The sequence below is a fragment of the Myotis davidii genome, unplaced genomic scaffold, assembly GCF_000327345.1.
Source record: "Myotis davidii unplaced genomic scaffold, ASM32734v1 scaffold471, whole genome shotgun sequence".
NCBI classification, from domain to species: Eukaryota; Metazoa; Chordata; class Mammalia; order Chiroptera; family Vespertilionidae; genus Myotis; species Myotis davidii.
In genome coordinates, this window is record NW_006283354.1 from 1376701 (window position 1) to 1401093 (window position 24393).

At 38.2% G+C, this 24393-nt stretch overlaps 1 protein-coding gene across 4 annotated transcripts in view; it reads right to left on the reverse strand.

The window, feature by feature from the left end:
- The window catches only part of PCBD2 (pterin-4 alpha-carbinolamine dehydratase 2), a 53990-nt gene that overhangs the window by 12084 nt on the left and 17513 nt on the right, over positions 1–24393 (reverse strand). For 2 of the 4 annotated variants that reach the window (XM_015563518.1, XM_015563532.1), the window contains 2 exons: positions 17562–17663; positions 16990–17047 (listed from right to left, as the gene is read on the reverse strand). The exons of 1 other annotated variant lie outside the window; for it this stretch is intronic. The gene's annotated coding sequence lies outside the window, so the exon portion shown is untranslated. The remainder of the gene's footprint in view (positions 1–16989; positions 17048–17561; positions 17664–24393) is intronic. One more of the 4 variants, XM_015563529.1, reaches the window with a different exon arrangement.

The window sequence follows — 24393 nt, forward strand, 5'->3', positions numbered from 1 at the left end:
CTCTGAGACCTCGGCTGCTGAAAGCAGGTATCTGGGTTTGTTTGGCTTCTATAATTGAAACACTTTGCAGCTCCAGCTCTGAGGCCCGGCTGGCCGAAAGCAGGTTTCTGGGGTTTATTTACCTTCTATAATTTCAACATTGTTTCTTAGACTGCAGCTCAGAGGCAAGCAGCGGCAGGCGGGGAACCTTGGCTACCTCCATCACTGGAGCAAGCAAACCTCCTGTTCACTTCAGCTGCCTGGCTACTGGCCGCCATCTTGGTTGGCAGTCAATTTGCATATCTCGCTGATTAGCCAATGGGAAGGGTAGCGAAGTTATGGTTAATTACCATGTTTCTCTATTATTAGATAGGATTATGTAATAATTTTCATGTTACTTAACAAGTAATTATTTTCATACTATACTTTCATACTTAACAAGTAATTATTTTCATACTGATTTTAAAGATTTTTCTCTCCATTATATACTCTCTCTCGCTCTTATTTTTAATCCTCACCTGAGGACATGCTTATTGATTTTAGAAAGAGAGAAAGGGGGAGATAAACATCAATGTGAGAGACAAACATTGGTCAGTTGCCTCCAGCATGTGCCCCAACCAGGTATCAAACCCACAACCTTTCAGAGTACAGGACAATGCTCCAACCGAGCCAACCAGCCAGGGCTATATACTTTTCCAATTAAATATTTTTGTTAATGAGACTTCGGATGAACAAAATGGAATCCAGAATAGCCAGAGAACTGACTTTGCTTGAATTCCAATCACTCAAAAAATGCCCATGTCAACTTGATTGATGATACCAGACAGTGGGAGCACTTCTACTAGTCTGCTCTTTCTTCTCATAACTTGCTACTTCCATATCCTGGATTCAAACTGTTTGTTATGACATTCCAGATAAAATAACCACTGAATAGTGTGTTCTTAGTCCTAAAAGGGTTAGATATTTGGTCAAGTGACTACATTTAGTACTGGTAGATTATCTTAGTTACATGGTACATACTTATTGGAGCTCACAAAACAGGCCTATATCTAGTTTGGTGAAGCCTAATTGCTCCTTCCAAAAATTTTCCAGCGGATTGATCAGCAAGTCACTAGCATTGTGCACCATCATCATCCTTTCCTTTTCAACTTCATTGAGTAATTAGCAAATTCCTTGAGGGATTCAGAGTACTGAAAACTGAAAGTCTAAGAAAAGGGTATATGATCATGGGTAGGTGCTGGTGAGAACCCTCTTCCAGACTGCATACAGCCAACTTCTTGTTATATCCCCACCTGACAGAAAGAAAGAATATAGCTTTTAAAATATCCATCAAATATCCACATGATGGATAATATCCATCTATAGAACGTGAACATATATTAGCCCACACAAAAAAATCGCAATAAATTCCAAAAAGTAGAAATAGTACTGACAACATCTACACTAGTAAAAGGGAAACATGCAAACTGGTGTCACTTCTCTACGCCCACCAGCCAATCAAAGCAACTATGCAAATTAACCCAACAAAGATGGCAGTTAATTTGCATACGCAGGCATGGAGCGAAGACTGAAGGCTCCAGCCAGAGTGAAGATTGAAGACTGAAGACTGAAGAGGCTGGGCTTCTCCACTGCGGCCACAGCTGAGAAGCCAAGCCTCACTGCGGCCGGACCAAAGGCCTGGGTCCCTGGTGCTGGAGGAAAACCGGTGCCAGCAGCCAGGGGAAGGAAGGCCTATTGCGCGAATCTTCGTACAATGGGCTTCTAGTTCAATAATAAAAATATTAACAGTCCTGGCCAGTGTGGCTCAGTTGGTTAGAGCAGTGGTCTGCAAACTCATTAGTCAACAGAGCCAAATATCAACAGTACAACGATTGAAATTTCTTTTGAGAGCCAAATTTTTTAAACTTAACAACCAAAAATATCTGCCCTAAACTACTTAACTATAGGTAGGTACATTGTTATTAACTTAATTAGGGTACTTCTAAGCTGGCCTTTGCTAAAAACTTCCTCAATCTGATTGAGGTATGTTCGCTGAGGTCGACCCCTTCCAACTCTCCCATCCACACTTGTCTTGTATACTTGTTTCAGATAGACGAGTGTGGATGGGAGAGTTGGAAGGGGTCGAACTCAGTGAACGTACCTCAAAACAATGTACCTCCCCGCGCTGCATATCCCATGGCTCACCTGCGCCATGTCTCCCATCGCCCAACCGACCGACACCCCCCACTTCCTCTAATGCCACTTCTTCAAAATAGACTCTCCCAGGCCGAAAACCTACTTCTGCACATGGGCCACAAAGTTTTAATCGCACTGTACATGGGCGCCTGCATGTGGTATTTTGTGGAAGAGCCACACTCAAGGGGCCAAAATATCCCATGGCTCACCTGCGCCATGTCTCCCATCGCCCAACCGACCGACACCCCCCACTTCCTCTAATGCCACTTCTTCAAAATAGACTCTCCCAGGCCGAAAACCTACTTCTGCACATGGGCCACAAAGTTTTAATCGCACTGTACATGGGCGCCTGCATGTGGTATTTTGTGGAAGAGCCACACTCAAGGGGCCAAAGAGCCGCATGTGGCTCGCAAGCCACGGTTTCCGACCACTGGGTTAAAGCATCATCCCCTGTACCAAAAGATTATAGGTTCAATTCATGGTCAGGACACATACCCAGGTTGCAGGTTTAATCCCCAGTCAGGGCATGTATAGGAGGCAACTGATCGATGTCTCTTTCTCTTTCTTTTCTCTCCCTCTCTCTTTTTTTCTCTCTCTCTCTCTCCCCCTTCCTCAGGGCATGTACAGTAGGCAACTGATTGATGCTTCTTTCTCTCTCTCTCTCTCTCTCTCTCCCTCTCTCCCTCCCTCCCCCTTCCTCTCTAAAATTAATGAAAAATATATCCTCAGGTGAGAATGAACAAACAAACAAACTACAACCCAAAAGTTACAAAAAGTATTACATGGAAATTTTTTTAAATCCTTCTTTTAAAAATCTTGAGTCAAAAAAAACAAAAATCTTAAGTCAAAGAAGACATTAAAACTAAAATAAAAATGAATGTAATAAGTACTACATATAGGGATACATCTAAAGCAATAATCAGAGTAAATATTTTAAATGCTTAAATACCTTAATGAACACAATTGAATAAAAATAAATATATTGCCCCGCCAGTATAAGTCAGTGGTTGAATGTCGACCCATGAATCAAGAGCTCATTGGTTCAATTCCTGGTCAGAGGACATGCCTGGGTTTCTGGCTAGGCCTCAGTTCCCAGTGGGTGGTGGGCAGGAGATGGCTGATTGATGATTCTCACTCATCATTGATGTTTCTATCTCTCTCTCCCTCTCCCTTCCTCTCTCTCTAAAATCAATAAAAACATACTTTTTAAAATATATAAATAAATATACTAAGCACCCAATCAAGAAGGTAAAAAAAAATAACAAAATAAATTTAAGGAGAAAGGAAAGAATATAAATAAAAAGAAAAGTAGATATAAATGAATTAGAAATGAGAAAAACAATAAAACTAACAAATCAAAATGCTGTATCTGAAAAAATTATACAATAGAAAATAGGTTACTCCATCTAAAACAAAATAAAAACAAAGACAATGAGAGCACAGGTAAACAAAAGAGGAAATGACAACAGGGAAGTAACTACAGATAAAAGAGATTTTAAAACATACAAAAAGTTTTTAGGCAAATACAAAGTTAACTCAAATTTTATAACATAGGTAAAATAGTTCTCTGAGAAACAAAAATTATCAAAACTGACCCCAGAAGAGAAAAATATCTAAACAATTAAACAACTATAAAAGAGAAATGTGTCTAAGAGTAACACCAAAAAGTTAGCTCCCAATCATTTCACAGAGGAATTCTAAAAAAACCTTAAATCAAGTTAATTCTAATACTAAACTGTTCCAGAGCATAGAAGAAGAACATTTCCAAGTTATTTTTATACACTATCATAACACTGTCTCCAAGTTCCCACAGAGATAGCATATAATAATGAAAATGTAGACTGATCTCACATTTATTAAAATCTTAATAAACAAAACCTAGCAAAACAATGAAAGAACAAAACACCATGAACAAATAGGATTTATTCTGAGAATGCAAGGACGGTTCAATATTAGGTAATATATTGACATAATTTACCATATTAATCAAAAATTCATATGACTTCTGAAAAGATACTTAATAAATTCAATATTTATTATATATTAAAATTCTTTTAAAAAATTTTGTTTTAGAGAGAGAAGTGGGTGGGGGGGGAGAGAAACATCACTTTGTTGTTCCAGTTATTTATGCATCTTTGGTTGCTTCTTGTATGTGACCTGACCAGAAATTGAACCCACAACCTTGGTATATCAGGACAACACTCTAACCAACCCAGCCAAGCCCTATATTAAAATTCTTAATGAAATAAGAATATATAAACCCCTCTTTAAATGATTAGAATATATTCTTAATATCATTCTTAATAAGAAAACACTAGAATTCACATTAAAGTCAAGAACTCTACAAAGAAGTCAAAATAAGTCAACAGAAGTTTTATGTAATTAACTAATTAGAAAAAATATTGGAAGAAAACATCCCATTTACAATGGAACCAAAATTTATCTAGGAGTAAACTTAATAAGAAATGTATAAGTTCCAAAGTAGTTTAAAGAAAACTTTAAACCACTACTAACACATAGACAAATCTTACATTAAATTTTTTTTCCTGTATGGGAATAAAAACCAAACAACAAACAAATTAAAAGACACAAGAAATTGTATCTGAGGTACTTATTTCCTTAACATATAAAGCGCTCCTACAAATTAATAAGAAAAAGACCAACCACTTGATTTTTTTTAAATGGACAAAGGACATAATAGACATAACAGAAAAGAATTGCTTTTAAACATAAACACTGCTCAATTTCATACATGATAAAGGAAGCATAAATTTAAACTACGCTTTATGTCCATTATATCTCAATAAAGCTGAGAGGGGAACTAAGTTAAACCTGTTTGGTAAAGATCAAAGATTTCGATAATATTCTGTTGGTGAAGATAGAAGAGAAGAGGCACTCTCGTGCATTGCTGGTGAATATAAACTGATAATAATCACTACAGAAGAGAATATGACAATATCAAAATTTTAAATACCCATGCCCTTAGGTAAAAAATGTCCATGCCTTTCGACCAAACAAGCCAACTTCTAGGAATTTGTCTGCAGACATACGCAAACATAAATTAAAGAATGGTCCCTGCAGCCCAGGTGGTTACAGCCATGGTCTTGAGAGAGCCAAATGTCCCTCAACAGGGGCCTGATTAAACATAGTATGGTACATTTATACACTGGAGTACTATGCAGTCATTACAAAGAATCAAGAAACTATTTATCCGCTAGCATGGATACCTCCTAGAATAGTTACTAAATGAAAAAAAGGTGTAAAAATAGTTTATGAATTATATAAAAATGAAAGAATAAAATATATGCATTAACATCTCTGGAGCTAGTTATAATGTAAATAATGAGAGGCATGGAGGAGGGAACTGGGTGATTGAGAATCAGGAACAGGAAGAGACTTCTATACTCTTTGGTACCTTTTGAATTTTGTACCACATATATATATGATCTATGTTTAAAAATTAGTTTGGGGATAAAATGAAGAAGCCATGCAAATGAAGATCTCACTGTTAAAGCAGCTGGGATCCTATATGTAACCTGGTTCATATTAAAATATTTTGGCTCATGTTAACTTCTTAACATATGCCTACCTGTTTAGGTGGGTTTTTAGTGCCAATTTACAGCATAGTTTGTCTATGAGCCATGTTCTGTTGAGCCACGGCCATTTCAAACAAACATATGGCCAACAAATAACATATAATGGCTGATAATAGTTTCAGTCTTTCCTCTATTGCAAATTACAAACATTTTATGAACAAGTCAATGAATGCATGATGAAGTATGACTTTTTAAGTCACTCTGCCATTTTAAGGAATGTAAGCATTACAATCACAGTAAATTGGGCCAATGAAGTTTGTCATTTGGAAATCTCCAAACCATCAGCAATTAAAAGATTTTTCCATGAACAACAAATCAAGTATTCTTTGGGAACTTTAATTTTTCTTAAAGTTCCTTTTGTTTCATTTTATTCCATGAAAATATGAAAGACTATCAGATGCACAAAACCAAAACAAAAATCCTGTATCAATCTGTGAAATGTTTAACAGCACCCTGAGTTTAAAATGCAGCTTCAGCCAAATAACATGTATAATTTATTAAAGTTCTAAGACTTAACTTCTAGCACATATTTACAATACAAATCTTTCATTACTCAGAGCAGTTCTCTTTGAAATGTTCTTTAAATCAGCTGCCTTTTATATTTTGATTGTAGACTATTTTAATTATGCACTAAAAAAGAGCATATCTCCCACTAAGAAAATGAGCACCAGCGACTCCAAAGTAATTTCCCCAGTACAATCTCCATTAAGCTTCTAAATACTTCCTTTACTAATTCAATGAATTAGAACTCTATTGTTTACGAATCACCTTTATGTTTGTAGGCCCATAACCCTTCTTTTATAAAACACAATTGCCATGGAAGGAAATGATATTTATGTCTGATTAGAAATGAAAACACTATTACATAAATCAGTTTGGGCATTTCTTCACGTCTTGAAACATGATCGGCAATTTAGTCTAATTGGTGATCAAGGAAACTATCTTGTGATCAATTAAAGTAATTACCAGATTCCGGCAACACAACCTACCTTAATTTCAGCTAGAGTCTGCACTTCTTCAACTTTAATTAAAAATAATGAAAATTATTAAGCAAAATGCATGGCAAGATCATTGCCAAGCACGCACATGTCATAGGACAGGACCTTCCCTGGGTGTTGGTGACTGATCAATCACATAAACAGTGCTTGGTCCACCAAGGAAAGGCCTTCTTTGCCCCAGAATATGATTACGTGTCTCAGCATGACTTTTTCATGGAAAACATTGTTAACTGTTCTAGCCACTGCAAATAGAACATCAGATCTTAATTTGTGGGCAACAGAATATTCTCAACTAGCAACATGAGAATTGTGAAGAACAGGCCCAACCAAAGATGCTTTTGATCCATGCTTTTTTCCTCTAAACTATTACCCTTATTTTGAACACTACAGTCAATTGCAAAGACTTCAGAGTCAAAGATGTAGGCTCATATCCTAGCCCTGCTATTAACTAGCTATTTGACCTCACAGAGGAATTAACCTTTTAAATGAGCCTCAGTTTCCTCAGATGTAAAAAGGGGCTAATTCATGTAACATATTTTACAGGATGCCTGTCCTTCTAGTAGGCACTCAGTCAACGCTAGTGATTTATTATCATCACTAACACTTTCTCTCTCTCTCTCTCTCTCTCTCTCTCTCTCTCTCTCTCACACACACACACACATACACACACACACACACACACACACACACACACACACACAGTGTCTATAACCTGGAGAGGAAAATTCCTTTGCAAACCTAGTACAAGAACAATTGAAAGGCCAAAAAAATTCACCTTTGCAGGGCTGAGAAACCCAGAAACATATTTAAAACTATTTCTCTAAGTGGGTGTCCACACAGAAGATTTCTGGTGGAACTGGCAATCTGTCAAGTGAGCATCTTAGCCAAGCAGGTGACATGTCTCCCTGAGAAGCCAGACTAAAGGCCTCACTTGATGACCTTTACTTAGGCAGTCCAGTATGTGCGGGCAGACACGACCCCACTGACCCTGAGCCACTAGTCTACCTGCCTTCTATTCAATCCATTACAGAATTCAACATTTCCAATAACTCAGGCCAAGAATATCCAACTCTGAATTAAAACTGGCTTCCCCAGGCACTTGAGAGAGCAGCCTGCTCTACTGTGCCCTCAGCTGAATTAGTGCTTCAGCTACTGCTAAGTATACCACCTATGAGAGCATGCTCACCTCTAAACATGACCTTCAAAAGCTATACTCACAGACCTGTAACATTTTAGAGCCTTTTTTTAAAAGTTCTTAAGTCAACATTTCTAGAAATTACCCTAAAAAACCATTTGGGAAAATAAGGCAGCTCTTTTAGCTAATTACACGGAGCACCTTCAAGATATGCTGTTAAATGAAAAGGCAAGGTGCAAAGCAGTTTTCCTTTGCAGATTTAGGATTTCTAATTACATTAGTAAATTCCTCCTGAATTCCTAGGCTGGGAAGACTACCCTTTCAGAGAGGTCTACTCTTCTCCAGGCAGCAGCTTAACCAACACAAACACCTCTACACACAACTTTACCTAAGAGCTCTTTGTTTCTGTTCCATTTCAGTGAAAGTTCTCGAGATAGATTTCACACAGCTGATGGGTGCCAAAAAGGCATTCTGGCCAAGATGAGAATACCTTTTCCCTGAGAAGACACTACCCATTTCCAAATTCCTCTGCCCATAAGTTTAAATTTCAGTTCCCCATATCATCATCAGCTACTATGAGCAGACCAACAGCTCAGTCTGATTAGCTCCTTCTAGAATTTCTCACAATCCAGTTTTGCTCTCTTGATCAGCACATTTCCCAGTTTTCTATCCATCCTTTCCCTTAAAGCAGACTGAAACACTGGTTTCAAAATCATGTCAAGAGAAATCATTTACCCAGAGTCCCCTAACATCTAAATAACTCCCGAGGCCTCACTGTTCATTAGGACTATTCATTCATGCCTAACAGTTGCTTCAGAAAAGTATTGCTGGAGGTTTTCATTCCCGATCATTTGATAATCCATAGTTGTTGCCTTTCAGGCGTCTGATGAGGTGAGAGGTATTGCAAAGTCCTTTGTTTTGTTTTAACCTTTTATGAATTAGAATTTACACTGCTTGGTTTTATCATTATAAAATTTCAACTTATATGGAAAAAATTTCTTTATGTTTCAACTTCATGTATCCAAACCATTAAGACATATGGAGTATATGGACAAATACATTTTTAAAAACTGGTATGCAAAATGGTCATCTACTCCTTACCTTTTCTTCTTTATAATCAACTGGCTCCTTTTAAGAGATGCAACTACTACTTACACTATATAATTCCAGTTTATATCTGATATGAAACTGTCTTGCCTTATTATCATAATAAGAATAGCTATATGCACCTAATTTTAAAAAGAGAAAGAAAGAAAAGGCAAAAGGGCTTCTATTCAAACTGGGACACATTAAATTAAACTGAAAGTCAAACCCCAACAACAATAACCAAAAGGGTAGAGGGAGAGAATGAAGGCTCAGGGCAGAAACAAGGGCTCAGGGGAGCTGGGGGGCACTCAAAAATATTTTAAAGAAACAAGCCAATACTTAATTTGGCTCGATGGTAAATACACCTTCTACAAGCAGTGTACATTTTTTAAAACAGTCTCATCCTTCTGCACAAAATATATGATTGTATAAAAAGGTCTGCACAATATCAACAAATTCATACTTATCCTTTCTTTTACTTATTTTTAAAATGGAATCAATTCTACTTTTAAGAGTTTTTAAGTACAGTTTTGGCAACACTGCTAATATTTCCTGTAAGAAAAATACATCACTCTAATATCTGAGCCCGTCAGAGGACCTCCAGTGATAGTTGCAATGCGTCTCTAGGAGAAAACAACCTGCCAGACCCACTTCTCAGAAAATGGTGCCAATTCAGAAGAAGCCTGGTGAGGAAAGAGACCATCTCATAGGCATCTGTATTTATTTGTTTCAAAGTGCACATCCAGGTTGTGAACTTGGAAAGGCCCCTGAACCTGTCAGTCTTCAGACACTGAGCTGAAGCAAACCATAATATTATATATTCAGAATTTGTCCCCAACCTGCTATGATGAGGCTGAAGGAAAGATCTATTACCACCCTTACAGACTGAAACAAGGTACTTTTTTGTTTTTGTGTTTTAAACATTATTATTAAAGAAAAAAAGAGAAAACGCTCAGGGCTTGAGGCTTTTAGAATAAAATAAGCTTAGCACTTCCCCTGCTTGGTATCAAAAGACTCACAAAGACTAGTGGGTGGTATCATCACTCACCAGAAAAGTTCTACTCCCATCTCTGTCTCGTTCTATGACCTTGAGCAAATCCTAAACCTCTCTCATCACTCCTAGGCTCTGGAAATTGAAGGCTCTTAACTTCATTGTGAGTATGAGAAGGTCTCATAAAAACATGCAGAGTGCTCTGTACAGAAAACGTGCCACTGTGGAACACTCGGGGTTCCAATTTGCCTGAATCTTACACAAAGTAACTTTATGCCCTTGTTTTAATCTAGAAAATTTACTCTGTGTGGCCAAATAAACTTAGTTGCATCCTGTATACAAATGAATAAGTCTCTGTGTTAAAAATTCATAAATAAGGCCAATAACTCAGAAAATCATAATGAATAGAGGAAACATTTAAAATGCTTACTTAAGTCAATTCTTTTCGTAATAGTCCAATATAAATTACCTTAACTTGAGCTGTTGATCAGGTAGGTATTGGGGGTTTGGAGTTTTGTGCTTTTTTTTTTTAATAATTTACAAAATCCTGAGAGAAAAACAAATGGTTTTCCTGAATGGCCATAAATGGGATCATTTGTTTTTCTCCTCCTTAGAGAAGGCTTCCATTCAGTTCCCCCCACAGAGCAGTCGCCTTCTCAGTGCAGGTGAGGGCTGACGGGCAGGCAGCACACAGCAAAGCTCCATCTCCGCACCACGACCTGCACAACTCCTTCACGATCCCATCAGGAGAACACACACAACTGGCTCTACAACACTGAGACAAAGAAAAAACTTAGGTATTGATGGAATGGGAGTGTGAGGCCATTTGATGCAGTTACTAAAGAGAAATTCTTCCCTTTTGTTTTTAAAAGTTTATTATTTCATACCCTATGCAAATCATACTTTATCTATTAGGCAATAATATCTGAGAAATACTCAAGTCAAATTAAAGGCTTCAATAGCCTTGCCAAAAGCACTGTGATTTTCCTATAAAAAAATTATTCCAATTTGTTGATCTTACATAGGATGAAACATACTGTAACAATCTTCGTAATTTATGTCCTGTTGGGACACAATGATTTAAAGTAACATAATACAGAGCCGCATCACGGCTAATCTAAACCACCTGACCAGATAAACACCAGCTTCCCTTCTCTCTTCAGCAAGGGCATTTCTGTTTATTGTCATATCATTTCCTCATTCTAGGAACATGCAGAATAAATGCAGCCAACCTGTATTTCAGTGGGAGGCTGAGCTGGCCTTTCCCATGTCAGGAGGTTTGTGTGCACACAGGTACCAGTACAATGTCAAGGGCTTACAAGACAGAAAACAATCCAAGAATTCCACCCTCAAAATCATTTACAATGAAGCAAATATGGATTCATCCAGCACAATCTGGACCAGGTGTGGTGTTATAAACCACAATCTTTTGGAGATATTTTAAAATGTCACTGAAATGGTAATTCTTTAAAACAAATTATGGGGCTTACTATGAGCCAAATTTTTATAAATGCTTCAATCATGCCTCTTGCCGTGGTCACAGGCACTCACGATCTGATTAACCAAGCTGAAACGCCCAAATTAACCAACATCTTTGGGGGAAAGGAATTCTGGTAGAAGAGAAAGACAAAGAGTCCATATGGCACTAACCATGGTCATTTCTGGGACACAACTGCATAGGCACATTTCAAACTGCGAGGTTTCTCCAGGGTCCAAATCCCTTCTCCCTCCTCAGATATGCAAACCTTACTGGCCAAGGAGGTTTTTAGGGAGACTTAAGGGAAGGGTTTAAAGTTTCAATTGTGAAAGAAAAAGTGCAGAAACACATGTGCATTCGGCAGATAACAATTCACTGAAAATATTTTAAATCACAACAAAATGCCTGTCTGACCAAATTTCTATAAACTTGGTTGGGCAAGAGAAAAACAAACAATTGTTTAAGGGTGGTTTCAAATACTGTTTCTGCTATAACAGAGAATTTTCAAAGCTCTTCATGCTCTATTGGAAACCGCTCTGCTTCACCAAGTTCTTCTGGTCAGTCCTGCCAAAGAAATGGTCTGATACACTTTATTACAAGTTTATCGATCTGCTTACCCAGACAAATATACGTAATTATCTTTGCCCATAAAGACCAGTGTGAAACAGGATTCCTCCATTGAAAGCAATGAGATTACTCAAATACAATGAAAAGAGATAGGACTAGCAGACACGAGGCATTTGCATCCCACCTCCAGCTCCACTGGAGTCCCCACTGCAACATCCTAATTCAAGTCTACTAGCCTCAGAATGTGCAAAACCTAAGCCAACTTGACCAGCACCATTTTCAGTCTCCCAGGTATCTATCAGTTCAGGAAGGGAGATAGCAAGTATTACATTTCTGTCACAACGTGGAGCCTTTTCATTTGGGAAATTAAAGGGGAAATATCATTTTGAAATATTTTTTTCAGACAACAGACATTCAGTAACTTGGGTTTTAACATATCACTATACACAATTTTAAAATTTTAAGGTACTAGATTACAAATCTGCACTATTACTGGTGACGTTCCAAGTTAGTGCTATCAACAGTGAATTGTGGGTCCTAGCCAGTTTGGCTCAGTGGCTAAAGCACTGACCTGCGGACTGAAGGGTCACCGGTTCGATTCTGGTCAAGGGCACATACCAGGTTTTGGGCTTGATCCCCAGTAGGGGGTGTGCAAGAGGCAGCCAATCAGTGATTCTCTCTCATCACTGATGTTTCTATCTTTCTCTCCCTCCCCTTTCCTCTCTGAAATCAATATATATATATTTTAAAAACAGTGAATTTTGGTAAAAAGTGTATAAAAGGGTCTTTTTTGCCCTAAAGCACCTACAATCTGGACTGAGGCCCTACTGTTTCCATGATCTTTGTACTTTATGTGAATCTTCCCAAATGTCTAGAACCACTGAAAAGTCACCTTATGTTGCTCTGAATTCACGAGGCCTTAGTCACCTTGCGTTACACTGGCCTCATGCATGGGTATGGATTCTCTGATGACAATGAGCCTTGTCATAACTGGGTTACAAAATGTGACTGTCCTGAATCTCTGACCTTCTCATAATCCTGAACCTTCATTTCTATTAATCTGTATACCAGAGGGTTATCCCACAATCCCATTTTTGGATATATACCCTAAGGAAACTCTCACACCTGTACTCAAGGAGACCCAAGGATGCTTATTATAGAACTGAACATCTTAAAGAATCTAAATGTCCATCAACAGGGCAATGGCTAAACTGTGGTTAACATTTAAATTTTTACTTGATTTGCAGAGAACTAGAACATTTTAAAAACACACCTACTGTACCAGAAGCAGTGCAATGAGATGGAAAGACTATCTAGTTAGGAATCCAAGGTCTACACGCAGACCTTGAGCAAATTCCATGACTTGGCCCGGCTGAGATTCCCATCTGGTACAAGGAGATGATGTGTAGCAATCGCACAGCACAGTGCCCTCACACACACAGTAACGTTCAAGGAAAGACAATATTAGCTAATAATAGCTGCAATAGGATCTAGTAAGCACAAGGAACCAAATATCTCTGATTATTTCAGCATTAACCATAAATTATTTTATCATTTACATGGAGACACCTGAATAGACTCTTTTCTGATCAAGTAGAAACATAATTGATTCTTGATGACTATGGATCATAGTGTATCTAAGGCCTGAGATACACTGATTCTCACTGTTCAGTTGTGTGGACAAAGGAGGAAAGAGAAAACATGATGGGCATTTGTAAAATCACAAGTCCAGGCAGGCACTCGCACCACCCCGGGAGCAGGTTGATTGTGCCTATTTCACAGAGGAGAGAACTGATGCTCTGACAGGATAAGTCACGTGCCCAAAGTCACACACCTCATAAAAAGTGAGGCTGGAATTTGAATACAAGTATGTCCAATTCCCAAGTCCCCATGTGTAAATTCAGGACAAATCCCTGATGTCAGAATATACTTTTTCTATTTATTTACCTAAATGTTAATTATAGCAAAAATAAGTTTCCTGTCATTTTAATTTCAAAAATTTGATTTCAAGAGAAATATAAAGCATTATAGAGGTTTAGAAAAAAACTACTATATATTTTATTTTTATTTTTTCCCTGTGCCCTTTTTTCCATTGTCATGATATTTATTTATTGTGTATCCTGAACCTTTCTTATAACATGGAAACATCCTACTCATTTTCCGTGAGACTCCTGGTCTTCTTATTTTTAGAAACTGCACAATCTCACACAGAATGGGTAATTTTCTCTTTTAGAAATTATTTCATGTAAATAGTTTAATCATAAAGAGGAGACATGTATACCAAACATACCTTTTTAAAAATTTTCCCATGACATTTTAATAAAATATTTTCTTTTTGGATTTTCAATAAAATATTTTCTTTATCTTTATTGCTGAAAATATTACAGATGCCCCCTTTTCCCCATTGATTCCTTCCATCCTGCACCGCCCTACTCCTTCAGAAGCATGGAACAGACTGACAAAGCTTAGAGGGAAGGAGGGAGGGGGGTAGGAAGAGATTAACAAAGAACTTATAAGCATATATGCATAACCCATGGATCCAAATATATCTTTTTAAATCAGGCCTTCTAAACAAACATTCTTTGAATTCTCTACCAATACACATTGCCGAGTTTCAGGAACAAAATTAGTAGAACAACAATATAATTGGGGGTGTATGAAATAAATGATAAGACTTTTTAAAATTCTTTTTTAAATGTCCAGTGAAAACATTAGACAACATGATAAAATCCTCTTTAACTCAGTACCTATTAAAGCAAGCAATTAGTTCAGGTATTAACAATCTGCTGTGACAAAACCATAACAATTAGCCTGTTAGAAACTCCACCCACCGAACTTGAAACAACAGGGACACTGCCATAAAATTATCCCATGTGCAGGCAGCATGCCCTGTGGAAAGATCCCCAGAGTAGACTTCTCTGAGACCCAAGTTCTTACCCTCAATACTCCTCCCAGCCACACGTGCGACTGTGGGCATGCCACCCCACTGTCACCCTCACCTACTCCATTTGACCAGGAGAGGACCAATGAAGGACCATGAGAACACATCAAGGAGCCAGAATGAGCTACCTCATTCACTGCTGGTGGGAACATGAATCGGTACAGCCACTGTACTAAACAGTATGGAGCTACCTCCAAAAATTAAAAGTAGAAATACCATATAATCGAGCAATCCCTCTTCTGGGTATCTACCCAAAAAATCTCAAAACATTTATTCATAAAGATATATATTCCCTGCAGCATTATTCACAGTGGCCAAAACATGGAAACAACCGAAGTGTTGATAGATAGATGATTGCATAAAGAAAATGGAATTCTACTCAGCCATTAAAAAAAAATACTGCCATTTGTGACATGGATGAATCTTGATGTTAAACAAAATAAGTCAGATGGAAAAAGATAAGAACCATATGATTTCACTCATATGTGGAATATTAAACAGAAATCGACAAATTAAAACTCATAGACATGTCCTTATCAGTGTTTCTCAGTGGCAAGAGCATCGGCCTGAGCACCAAAGAGTTGTGGGTTCAATTCTGGGTCAAGGGCATGTACCTGGGTTGCTAGTTTGACCCCTGGCTCTAGTCAGGGCACGTGCAGGAGGCAACCAATCGGTATGTCTCTCTCACATTGATCTCTCTTTCTCTCACTCTCCACCCCACTTCTTCCCTCCCTCCCCCATCTTCTCTCCCTTCTAGATCAATGGAAAAATACTCTCAAGTGAGGATTAACAATAACAAAATACACACACACAAAAAAAACCACCTCATAGACACAAGACAACAGTATCGTGGTTACCAGAGAAAAAGAGGGACAGAAGAAAGTAGAAGAGGGTAAAAGGAGTCAATGGTGACTGAAAGGGGATTTAACTTTGGGTAGTGAACACACAATGCAATATACAGATGATGCATTATAGAATTATACACTTGAAACCTATATAATTTTATTAATTACTGTCACCCCAATACATTTAATAATTTAAAAAATAAAAACAACTTCATGCCCAGCTGGCGTGGCTTAGTGGTTGAGCATCGACCTATGAACCAGGAGGTCATGGTTCGGTTCCCAGTGAGGGCACATGCCTGAATTGCAGGCTCAATCCCAGTGTGGGGCATGTAGGAGGCAGCCAATCAATGATTCTCTCTCATCATTAATGTTTCTATCTCTCCCTCTCCCTTCCTCTCTGAAATCAATAAAAATATATTTAAAAAATAAAATAAAGTAAAATAAACCAGAAAGTTTCAAAAGGCAACATTTGAATTTGCACTCACCAAGCACTACCCTGAACCCACATGAATGATGTATAGGCGTGCTCTGCTATAGCCTCCTGACATTTCACAGATCCTCCATCTCTCTCCAGCACTCATTTGAGTATTGTTCACCTCACATCTTGTTCATAGGCCATCTATATATATAAAAGCTTAAGCGACCGAACGACTGGTCAACTAGTTGCAATGACGCGCACTGACCACCAGGGGGCAGGCACTCAACGCAGGAGCTGCCCCCTGGTGATCAGTACACTCCCACAGCGGGAGCGCCGCTCAGCTGACCAATGTGTACCAGACGCAGGGCTCACAGTTGGCCGCAGACCACAGCGGAGCGGCAGCGAGCCTACCAAGTGGTGGTGGTGGCAGGCGCAGCAGGGCCAGGATGAGCAGGAGCGGCTGGCAGGCGGCAATGGACTGCTGGTTTTGGCCCAATCCCCGCAGGCTATGCTGAGGGACCCCACGAGTGCATGAATCCGTGCACCAGGCCTCTGGTTTTATATAAGGAACTTCAGCAGCCACCATTTTAGTACCCAGTAGGGGTCCTGAAAGCAATCCCCTACAATACCAAGGGACAACTGCACCTTCAAATGATCTTCACTTTAATTTCTCCAAATTATGGTATTGGTAGAGTTTCATAATGAGGCCAAAGTCCCATTACCCTTTAGCCTGCCTAATCTCTTCCTCAAGTACCCAGTGCAAGTTGGGGGCCATGCCTACCCTGGTGTCTGAGATGCATTCTTCATTGCAACCTTGAGAATTATGACCAGTTGCAAATCTAAAAACAAAAAATAAGCCAAGCTGTGAATACAGGGAGTGGCATGAGGTCAGAAATAAATTGGGGGTGTCTTTGAAAGCATGGTCTAGACCAGCGGTTGCCAACCGGTGGTCTGCAGACCACTGGTAGTCCAAGAGGTCCGAAAGGTTGGCAACTGCTGGTTTAAGGAAACCTTTGGAGCAGCAGTCGCCAACCGGTGGTCTGCAGACCACTAGTGGTCTGTGAGGTCCAAAAGGTTGGCGACTGCTGGTCTAGACAGCCATGCTTCCTGAGACCCACAGGGCTGGGACTGGCAGGGGCTGCAGCAGTTACCTGGCCCAAATTATCTGGCTCAGAAAAAAACCCTGGCTTATAATTTTTAGTCTTAATTTTCTGTACAAAAGAGGTGTTCTTCCTTGACATTAAATCTCTCTGGGGCCATGCAGAATATTACAGAAAAGTGTCCAAATACTCCTGTGATACAGAAAGACTGAGAAGGGAGAGTGTATTTGATGTGCAGACCTAGCACTCCTACCCTACACAGTTACTCTTCTTTCAGCCTGGGCTTCCTCACTGACAGCAGGGTTCCTCCCACTGTGTGACTTGATGGCCAGCACAGAGATAAGTGCTGTATTCCCTGGTGATTGAAAAAGAAGAAGATTACTCTCATAGCACAGACGGGTCTCCCTTAGCCAGCAATCAGACTGTTTAAAAAGTGAGGGTTTTGATTTTCCTGGTAGTTAGGGAAGAATCTAGAGCCCTGTCTGGCATCAATGACCTATTTAGGACCTCAGAAGTGTTTTTACAAGCTCAGTAAAACTTTAAGGTAGTTAAGTGTCCGATTTATCTTTCAGTTTCACATATTGTTAAGAGCAGACCCCAAGTCACAAATGTCAGTCTCAGCCTTTCGGAAAGCACCTTTGAACCTTCATATGTGTTTCATCTGTTGCCTTCCTTAGACACATTGACGGTTTTAGGCCTGGAGATTGTGTCCACACATGGTAGGTGCTGCACAGGATTTTAGTGGTCTCTGATTTTTTGCACAGACTGGGGCATTCTGAGTCACTCTTTCTTCTGACAGCCTCAGATTTCAGTAAAACTTGCTTCAACAATGCTGGAGGCTCCTATAACCCAGGAGATGTCCCATACATATTACATGAGCAAAGCAGGTTACGAGTACAAAGTTCTAAAATTTTCAAAAATCTCAAAAAAAAACAACAAAAACAATAAAATCTGAATATAAGAAAATCAACAACTACATTAACACAAACTTATAATAAAATACAAATTCTGTCCAGCCACGTTCTGTGTGTGTATCACTTTCTAACAAGGCAGGGTAGTACTGAATAATGACAGCTACAAGAAACTCATACATACCCACCTTTAGAAGGTGTCAGGTTGGTGTTTTCTCTCAAAATTCAATACTATTCAGTATTTTCTTTAAATATATTTCCTTTAAATGGTAAATATGGTTAGGTATATTCCAAATATAATATTTTTAAAGGCTAAAAAGTTACAGAAATGGATTTAATTATTTTTAAATCTGCTCACAAATCTGACAACAGAGAAAATGGAGGTTAAATTAATATAGACAGTATTTATATTATTCATTTAAGGAAAGCCTTTGGATTTTGGAAGTACAGATAAGCCCTACTTTACTAAAAAAGCTTAAAAATTATAGCTAAACAAAGAGATATTTTTGGTGTGGCATCTTTCTTTTGTCACTTATAATTCTGTGAGTTGGCAATAACTAATTTTGATTACTTCAAAATAAATGGGAAATGGTTTGGGTTTTAATGTAATTTTTTAAAAGGTCGTAATAAATTTAATAGCAATATATGTATATATACAAATATTAAAATTTCTCTACTTAATGCTTGAATTTCAGACAGCATTCAAGCATTCCTAACTTCGCAACCTCCTCACTGTACTCCTTCCTTCCTACACCCTAACACTACCTCAGCATCAGCCTCCCAGCCTCTACTCTCACACAAAATTAAGCCAAAGGTTCATTTCTATTTTGTCAAACTCTAATCTTATGCTCCCAAAGTATCCCCCAACACATAACACAACCATGTCAACAGTCTCTTCTTCTCCAAAGTCAGAGGATTCACAAAAGTGTGATGGCACTCAACAGATAGTGGAAATCAGTTACAAAACTCCGAAGTCCCACTGATCCCCACACCATATTATAGACAAAATGGCTAGTCAGCCATAAAGCTATTTCAGTATATTTCTGCTGCCATTTCTTAGTGAGAAAATGACTTTTAAAAGCTAGTCAAAGAACCGTGAAAGGCAAGGCTAATAAAGCCGCTGCTGGTTTCAGTTCTGGTACCCAAAGTCAATGGCAATAGCGATGAATCCTGAGACGTGCATTACGATAAATACTGAAAAACAGCAGCATCGTAGGCATGGAGACTACAGGAACTGCAGACCAAAAACCAAACCTCGAACCCCCATACTCACAAAGCTAAAACGTTTCCTCATGTGAGAAACAGAACCACCACTAACAATTTTTGAAAATATTTGAGTCTTGGCTCAACTGAATAATTTTGTTTCTGCACTGAAAACCATTCCATTCAAATTCCCAAAGTCTACGAGTAGATTCGTACTCAGATTCGTACTACTTTTGAGACATAGTTTCCTTCCAAACCCCAAGAAATTAAAGGCAGAAACCAGCAAAAGAAAAATATTAAATAACATATATAAGATGGTTTACCATTTTATGAAAAACAAATGAAGAATTAAACTCACATCACACTGATAAACTGAGAGGCTGCCAGTGGCTTTCAGGGCAGATGTAACATTTTAACAAATGTGATTGTTTGTGAACAAAATAATTCTGATCAAAAACTTAATTGCAGCCAAAGTGAGCCCTGGGCTGTGTCACCATAATCCATTCTGACAGGAAGCAGTGAGTGGAGATTCCTACTGTGAAAGGAGCACATGTGAAAGGTCAGCTTTGGCTAGAACTTCAAAACCGTTAACGTGTAAAACAGTGTGCATTAGAGCCCGGAACGGCTAACCACTGGATTAGCGGATGTCCGTTGTTGGGTCTGATGTGCTTTTGGCAGGTAATGGTTAATTTGTAAATAGGCAATGTATTGTAACTTTCTTCTCTGCCTCTTCCCAACATTTACCAGCAGAACCCATTCTTAATTACAGTCCAGAATACATGCAGTCTTAGAGTTATGACGGTCTCATTATAAGTTTCTTATTTTTTAAATAAAACTTAAGTTTTTTTAATTTAAATTCTTTATTGTTGAAAGTATTACATGTCTCCTTTTTCAAAACTTATTTTAATAATTGAATGAAGAAAAAGTTGCATGTATTTAAAAAATGTGTTGATATAATGAATGTTTTTCATGTAAAATTAATGTATGTTTATCCAATAGCAACTATAATAGCCAAATGAGGATTTCATTAGAAGAAATACATACTTTACTCAAATACCATAATCTGAAAAACCAATTACATAACACTATGTTACATGGCTTAATACAAAATCTAAATAAAAATGCAGTTAATATCATTTCCATTTTTCAGCAAGATGTTGCTTATGAAAGAACCAAGCTAAATATTATCTTATAAGCAAATGAATATAAAAATACTTTATACATATTTAGTGCTATAAAATTGGTCCATTTGGCTTTAAAGTAACAATTTCCCCTATATCTAAACCAGTTAAGGTAATATGGCATTAATGAGTAATAAAAGCTGGTACTAGGTACTTCAAGTCAATGATTATTTTCGGGTTAACACATTTCTGAGTTGAGGAGAAATAATATTTCTCTGGAAATGAGTAGGTCTTCTAAAATAAGTCTTAAAAAACTAAGTCTTATTTCTGTTCTTAAACTCATCCTTCTAAGGTTGTGTCTTTGGCCAATGGACAGATGCAATTCCTTGGCCCTGTAGAGGCTAAACCAGGGATCATGAAGATGCTTACATGGCAAGGATAGCCTCATCACCAGCAAACTCATGATTCCTATTCCCTTCAGAATGTCAACTTACACCCTTAGAAACAAAATCACACATGAGCTAACAAACTGAATGAAAGACTGAGAAGAATCTGGTCAGCAAAACAAATTACCAATTTCTTATGTTTCTGTTTTCCATACTATAAAGGATCTGAAACCTTTAATCTATTTGGAAGATTCAGAATCTTCCTAATTGTCTGTTTTTTAAAAGTATGGGATTCATTTACCAATCTGCTGCTCTTCCTGGGCTCCAGGCCCTGGCACACAATCCCTGCTGCTCAAGGAGCTTATAATGTAGTGGGAGAGGGCAGAAAGGTCGTCCATGAAGACCAGGTAAGACGTAAAGGAGGGCCCTGACCGGTATGGCTCAGTGGATAGAGTGTCAGCCTGTGGACTAAAGGGTCCCGAGTTCGATTCCGGTCAAGGGCATGTACCTTGGTTGCAGGCACATCCCCAATGGGGGGTGCGCAGGAGGCAGCTGATTGATGTTTCTCTCCCATAGATGTTTCTGGCTCTATATCCCTCTCCTTTCCTCTCTGTAAAAAAAAAATCAATAAAATCTATATTTAAAAAAAAAAAGTAAAGGAGGTAGAGGATGAAGCAATCAAGAAAGGCTAGAAACAGCCCAAGTGCCAATCGGTAGATGAATGGTTTAAAAAAAAATGTGGTACATTTACACTATGGAATACTATGCAACTATAAAAGGATCTCTTACCCTTTGATGAGTATTATACTAAGTGAAATAAGTCAGAGAAAGGTAAGTATCACATGTTCTCACTTATATGTGGAATCTAACAGACAAAATAAACTGATGAATAAAATATATCCAGAGACATAAAAGCACGGAACAGACTCTGAAATCTCAGAGGCAATATGGGGGAGGGTGTATGAGTGGGAAGGGACAAAAAAAAAAACCAAAAAGGGGACATCTGGCCCTAGCCGGTTTGGCCAGTGATTAGAGCTTCGGGCAGCAGACTGAAGGTTGGCGAGTCCCATTCCAGTCAAGGGCATGTACCTCAGTTGCAGACTCAGTCCTCAGCCCTGGTTGGGGCGTGTGCAGGAGGCAACCAATTGATGTTTCTCTCTCTCTGTCTCTCCCCCTTCCTTTCACTCTCTCTAAAAATCAATAGAAAAAATATCCTAGGGTGAGGGTTAACCAAAAAAAAGGGAGAGGGGGAGATATCTGTAATACTTTCAACAATAAAAATAATTTTTTTTAAAAAAAAGAGAGAAAGGCTCTGAGAGGCTGGTGCTGGGCACATCCATAGAGTAGAAACTGCAATAGATTCACAGTAGGACACCTATGTTCCCCAGGAGCTGAATTTATCCTATGTACACAAATGCAAAAGAGATGTCATAATTCACCAAAAAAATATTTCACAAGGCTCCAAATTGGTCATTAATAGGTATTTTCTTATACAGTTAAGTGATTAATTACACCTGGTAACACACTAAGTACATATAACTACTAATTTTGGCCTCACTCCTAATCGTTTTTTCCATCACCACAACCCTTTCAACATAGTAATTCTTGGCTACCGTTCCACTTCCTTGGTGAGCCTCGGGCTCAAAGAAGCTTATGAACTTAACTCCAAAAAGATGGTCAACAGAGGAAAGTGCCTCCACACTGAGTTCCACCTTAAAGCAGATATGTCCACTCAGGGTCACGGCCCCGCGCTAAGACACTGCATGCTGTCCTACCCTCAGTGCCAACACGATTTTCTCTCTCACGAGTAAGATTATTGCTAAGGCAGTTACAACTACTGATTATGAAAAAGATGTTGCTTACTTTCTAGTTGGCTTATATTTGTTTACATGTCTTAAAATACTAAATGTCCTGAAGGTTGAACTTATACTTTAATTCAATTCTGGACTGTAAGTTACTTTTCACAAATATGTTACCAGTTTCTTTTTAAGGACCGATGTTCAAATGGGAGGACACCAAAGAAATTCATCATTCAATTCTTATTTGTAGGAGCAGATTCCTTGTAACTTGTAAATTATCTTGATTTACGATGAATCATTATTATATTCATAAAAAGCTGGAAAGTTGGTGAACAACATGATATAACGACACCCCGAAATAATTTTATAACTGCAGGTGTGCAAATCATAACATGTGGGAGATGACTCCAAGGATAATGGAGAATAAAACAGTTTAGGAAGGGTCACAAAAAGGAGAGAAGGGACGAGGGCACGTCTTTAATACCAGCTACTCTTTTATATGCAGATGCAGTGGAACAGTCAGGCATGAGCAGCATAGTCAACAGTTAGGCTTAAACAAGCAAAGGCAAAATGCTCCATAATTTACAACAACCCAATCACATTGCTCATTCTTTTGAGGTTAAATGCTACTGACATAAGCTACACCTGAATCCAATCAGTGCAGAGACGTTGAGAAGATTCACACAAAAGGACTAAATTTGTCACAAATGGGTTGGTTTCCGATCTTAATGTAGCCAAGTTGCTTTACTCTGACCTCCATTGAACAAATCAACTTAATGGGCACTAGGAGTGCTATAAAACTTAACAATGGAGTGATTTTTAACTTTTAAAATATAGTTATGAAGCAAAATGTTGGATAGCTTCTATAATACTGGAAATCAAATTAAATCTAGATGTTTTTTAACAGTCTTGACAGATATAATCCTAGTTACCATGTAAATTTATGGTAAGCTGCTGTGATATTAGCCACAGGTGCTACTTTTAATATATGAGCCGCATCTGGCTGGGAATAGAATTTCTCAGAGGACTGAAAATGACCTCAATATCAGACAATGGAAGGGGGGTGGGGGGGAAACAAGACCACTGTGGCATATAAAGAGCTGAAGATGTGGTCCACAACTAAATATTTCATATAAAATTTATTTTAACTCTGCAGTTGTAGATTAAAGGATATTATGCTTTCAATATTTAAGAGGCGTAGATATATTTCAAACAAATATCCAAAAGATTAAGAATGTAAGACAGTTACGAATACCCTGGGTATATATATAATACTAGTTTTCCGACCTTTGATCAAGTTGGAAAAAATGATGCACTAAGACTTGAAAAGAAAATTCTTTCATGGTTCCCAAGCACACGACAAGATTAGACACCATCAAGCATACCAAACCAAGATGTAACAATTACTGGTCTCCAAGCAGCAGCAACTCTCCAGCACCAGGCCACTCACTGGCTCTGTTTTTAAAGTTCTTTGGAGTCATTCATCACATCCAAGACAACATTCTCACAGAGTGAAATTTTTTAAAATCACTACAAGTAATTAGCATTCAGAGTTTTAGAACCAGCAATATCACCCAGAGACAAATACAAAAAGAAAATACAACTTTCTTTTACCTATCCAATTTAAAAATAAAAAGATAAAAATATGTATAAAACACAAAAGTG